This window comes from Ochotona curzoniae, unplaced genomic scaffold, assembly GCF_017591425.1.
Source record: "Ochotona curzoniae isolate NIBS_2020 unplaced genomic scaffold, NIBS_Ocur_1.0 scaffold_4701, whole genome shotgun sequence".
Lineage (NCBI taxonomy): Eukaryota > Metazoa > Chordata > Mammalia > Lagomorpha > Ochotonidae > Ochotona > Ochotona curzoniae.
In genome coordinates this window covers 61,254,201-61,259,472 of record NW_024467122.1, presented here as the reverse complement: position 1 = coordinate 61,259,472, position 5,272 = coordinate 61,254,201, and the positions used below count along the sequence as shown (strand labels likewise).

Here is a 5,272-nt window from a genome sequence, read left to right as displayed (position 1 = left end):
ACTCCAACCTGCATCCAGTATAGGATACCAGCATTGTGATGACAGCTTAACCCACTGTGCCATAATGCTGGTCCCTGAACCACTTTTAAAATGTCATTAGAAATAAAACCTAAGGACTACACCAAGGAAGGGTTCAGCCACCATCTACAATGCTGGCATTCCACTTGAGCACTGCTTGGAGTTCAGGCAGCTCTACTCTAACTGCCTCCTAATGTACTTGGGAAGGAAGAAAAAGATGTCCCAAGGTCCTTGGTCCTGCCAGCACAAGGGAGACCCAGATGCAGTTCCAAACTCCTGGTTTTGGCCTGCCCAATCATTGCCATCATGGCCATTTGTGAAGTGAACCAGCAGATAGAAGGTCAGTTCATATTCTCTCTGTTTCTTTCTCCTCTTTGCCTTTCAAATAAAGAAATCAACCTATATATATAGTTTTTTTAAAAAAAAAAAAAATGAGGGTGGAAGGGGTAAGAAAGAAAGAAAACCCAGTTTCTTGTTGAACCGATGATAAAGTGTCCAAAATATGTCAGTCTCTGTACCAGAGGTTAGAAGAGACAACTGCCATTTTTAAATTTTACTATGAAATTACGAAGGTAAGCAGTACCCAGGAGTGCAGGGTGTGATGAGGTCACTGTAGCAGAGTGCTGTTTCCCACTCATGTGGGGATCAGTCAAAAACTTATGGAGAATGTAATCAGGGGAAAAAAACGTAAATTTTAAAAATGTTTTGGCCCCAAAGTACATTTTTTAATTCCACCTTGATTTTTTTTTTAAGTTCCATTGCATGTATTTTCCCCTTTCCTCCTACAGTTAGAATCCTTCAATTTTTAGCAATTCACATGGCCATGTGAATGAAAGACCACATACATCAGCTCCACTTGCACTTAAGTGTACTCAACCAAAAGGATTCATCGAAATGGTGTGTGAGCTACTTCTTTGAAGTGCCCCCCATTTTCTTCCGTCCTAACAGATTGCAGATGTTTCAGCCAGAAGTCAACCAGCTCCAGGGCATTGCGTGGTGAAGCCACACAGAAGATAACAGGATCCTGAGACGTAAGGAGTGTGAACCTCTGAGGACTGTGCAAAGGACTGCTTACCTCTGGATGTGTTTTACCTGAGAGAGATGTAAGTTTCTTTATGACTTCAGTCGTACTTGGATTTTTTTCCATGACTCAACACAAATGCACATCCTAACCAACATAGCCATCAGAAGGTGATGAGCAAAACTGGAGAATATTAGGTTCGTTTTGGGGTTACTGGACATTCATCACTTTCTCTTACAGGAGAGGATGTTAAAACATGTTGATTTGAACACAACCTTTAAATATTTTATAGCTAGGAAGGTGGGGGGTTGGGGGGGCAGGGGAAGGTGAGATTTAAGATGCCAAACTATTAAAACAACTCAATGAATCAAACTGAAAGTCAAGATAGTAGTCTGGTTTTTGGTCCATACCAGGGTTTAAGTCTCCACTATGTTAATCATAGCATGACTCTAGGAAAGAGCATTTTCTAATGGTGAGCCACATAGTTCTGGCCTGTTTATTAGTTCGGCCAACGTTTTGAAGGAAGGGATGAAGACTTTCCTGTGGCAAATGTGCAATAGGTTGCATGGTTTCACTCTCGCCTCTTTCTAGTGTGCAGAACAGTAGAAACCCAAGCATTACCTTGACTTCCTCACAGCATGCAAGCTAGATTAATATTAAAGGAGAGGATGACAATGAAGTAGTGCCATTTTCCTACCCATTTTTAGTAGTTTTTTCAAGTCAGCAAACTCAAGGAAACAAAGCTTTTCAACATCCTGGTTCCGGGCTCCATTCTTGCAATTCTTAGAGATTGGGGGGTGCTCATGTTCCTGTGCCACATCATCTGTTTTGTGAATATCATGGAGTGGTGCAGTGATGCCACTGGGAGCAGGATCAGTGCCGTCCTACTCCGCTTCCTCACCCCTGGAGTGGTAGCAGGGATGGATATGTCAGCGCTTTCTCCTGATGATCAACTTCAGCATGATTTTTCCAGGGGAGACTAAAAATACAGTCTAAAACCTGGTCATTAATCAGCATTTGATTGCCTTTTCTGAATCAGAGTAGCTAGCATTCAACATTTCCTGCACTTCCATCTGGCTCAGAACGTGTCTTTAGGCCAGGGCATGAGGACATCTGAGATGCAGACCACAATCCATCGTGCCTTCTACCTTCGCTGCGCTTTAGCAAATACTGACTCCTAACCTGGTTACATCCCTGAATCTTCTGTGAAGTTCAGTGAGAACTGGCGCTTTGTAAGCTCCAAGTTTAAGCTGCAGTTGTCATGAATATTTATTTAAAAGGGCAGACATTTATCTAAGAGTGGGGAAAGTCTTATCCTTTGTAGCATTTAATGTCATGTTTTTCTTGAAGTGTTCCATCCACCCACAGACGCACCTTTGCTTGCCATTTTCAGGCCAACGGTTGAACTCAGAGTTAGTGGTCATCAACAAGAAATAACTGTCAGTAAAAATTAACTGCTAGCTAATTGAGACCAAGCTCTCAGCATGTTTGTTTAATTGATATCCACATAAATACCTAGAATCATGAGACCTCTGGTGTTTGTATTTCACATGTTTAAAAGGCACACAGATGACATGTCCTAACACAAATCTACTGCAAGTCATTATGATCTCTTTATTTAATGCTTCACAGTCCAATCTCACTATCATAACAGTTCTGAAACTGCTATTTTTTAAAGATTTATTTTATTTTATTATTGGAGAGGCAGGGAAAAGGAGGAGATACAGAGGAAATGATCTTCCATCTGCTGATTCACTCCCCAAGAGGCTGCAAAGGCTGGAGCTCGGTCAATCCAAAATCAGGAGCTTCTTCCAGGTTTCCCATGCTGGTGCAGGGTCACAAGGCACTGGACCATCCTGTCCTGCTTTCCCAATCTACCAAGCAAGGAGCTGGATGGGAAGTGGAGCAGGTGGGATACGAACCTGTGCCCATATGGGATTCTGGCAGATGCATGGTGAAGATTTAGCCACTAGGCTATCACGCTGGGCCTAAAATTGCTATTTCAATATTGGTAGTTGTGATTCATTTTCCTTTGGTCTCTATGGGATTGTGCTCTGTTCACTTCTTATCTCTGATGCGTCAATATACATCTCTTTCAGGGACTAACCTCCTCAGCCTCGTATTTAAATACAGAAGTTCTTTGAAATTCTGTCATCGGTTTTTTTCTTCCTACCTAGCCTGCTTTCCCCTCATCGTTTCAAAAATTTCATAGCTCTACTTGATGGCTTTCAAGTCTAAATTTTAAGATTGGATCTTCATCAAATGTAGATGTCCCCACTCAAATCTAACTGTCCCAAACTATTTCCCCAACCTATTGCTATCCCAGTAACTATTAATGTTGTCGTTATAGTCTTCAAGATGGTCATTGGACACAGAATGCCTATGCTGCTGTAGCCCTCAAGGATTTAAGCTGTTTAAAAGTAAACAAATAACAAATTTATAAAAAGAAAACCAATAAAGTCATTTTGCCCTTTCCTTTGCCATCTTGCCAACATCAAGTTTGTTTCCAAGTCTTATACTTTGGGATATGCATCCCTGTGTCCCTTCCCTTCACTCCTGACCTTGCCTTGATTCATGGATTCCTTTCTTGTTTGAATCATCTATCACTGCGTTAACAAATTTCTAAGCAGTGTAGCCATAGCAGTCCTCAACTGAAAAGACTTTGATATTCAGAAGTAAATCATTTTCATATGTTTAAGCAGCCACCAGTAGGAATGTGTAATATATCAGATCCTTTTTATGCTAATATCAAAAAGATTAAACATCCAGACATGAATCTAATATGAAACACAAAACTTATGTATGACAAATTTTAACAGAAAATAAGTATTTTTTAAAACTATTGAAATAAGTAAATATATACATATATACTCTTACTGAAAGGCCCGATATAGACCAAAGCAAAGAAAACAAGAAAGCACCTACTCTATTCAACTATGTAATGATTATCAAAATAAAAGAATAAAAAAAAAAAACAAGAAAGCACCTACTTTGAAGGTACTAGGGTTTGATGTTACTTGGAGTCCATATGTTAAAGGGTCCCCAGTTCCATATTAATGGTTAATGGATTAATGTTATTAGTGAATTAAGGGTGGAGACTTAATCCAGTTATGATATTTAGGAGGTGGCCAAGGGAGAATTTCTTTAGGTCACTGGGGGTGTGTCCTTGAAGGTAGTGCTCACCAGAGAGTGGATTATAAAAGTGAAGATCCACCCAGACTCTGAGCTTTCTGGCTTATGAAGGAACCATTTTCAGCATATATTCTGCCATCTACTGCCCCTAATGATACCAGACAAATGTTGGACTGGAAACCTCCAAATCTCTGAGGCAAAATTAACTTCCTTCCTTATAAATAATTTGTCTTAGGTAGTAGCTTTATAAACAAAAAGATAACTAATATACACAGGAAGACTTAATATTAAAAAAAATTAACTTTTCCTAAAGGAATTGATGAATTTGGCATGATCCCTCCCAAAAAATTGAGTGATTTTCTTTTTTCTCAGATTAGACAAATTGAATATGCATTCAAAATAACACAATTATAACCCCAATTACAAAAAGTAGAATATAAAGGGGTTAGCCCCAGATGATATTAAACATAGTATAGAATCACATGCCAAAAATATACCGTTAGGATTAAAAACAGCAATTAAAGAACCACACTGGAAAGAGATATGACAGCCAAAATCATATACAAATATAGGTTGAACAAAGAAAATGTGTGCTTAGATGACGTTGTGGTTTGGATATGTGTCGGAGTGCCTCACCCAAGTCTCAAGTCTTAAAAGTGTGGTAACTGATGAGGAAAGCGTGGGCAGAAGAAGTGCCAAATCCCAATAGAAAAAGTAAGTAAACAGAGAGAAAAGAAAAAAGAAGTGATCCTTATACATGAAAACTAATCAGCCCTGTTATGGTTGAACAGATTAAGCTACTGCTTGGAATGCCCACTACCCATATCAGCATGTCTGCTTTCAGTTCCAGCTACTGTCCACTTCAAATCTGTCTTCCTATGAGTATCCTTGAGAGGCAGCAGATGATACCCAAGTGCTTGAATTGCTGCCACCCACATGAGAGATTCAGATAGAATTCCTGGCTTGGCCCCTGCTGGTGCAGACACTTGGTGAGTAAAGAAGCAAATAGAAAATTGTGTGTGTGTGTGTCCCTCTCTGTCATTTTGGGTTTCAAATTTTTAAGTACTACTCAACTTGACTCATAATAAGAGAAATTCAAAT

The 5,272-nt window shown here is 39.6% G+C and overlaps 1 long non-coding RNA gene across 1 annotated transcript; it reads left to right on the top strand.

The window, feature by feature from the left end:
* The first annotated feature begins 825 nt into the window (after window positions 1-825).
* On the top strand, window positions 826-4,978 carry LOC121148915. Its single transcript, XR_005882600.1, has 3 exons — window positions 826-1,125; window positions 1,638-1,641; window positions 4,744-4,978. It is a non-coding gene; the product is annotated as an uncharacterized LOC121148915 (long non-coding RNA).
* Window positions 4,979-5,272: the final 294 nt, after the last annotated feature.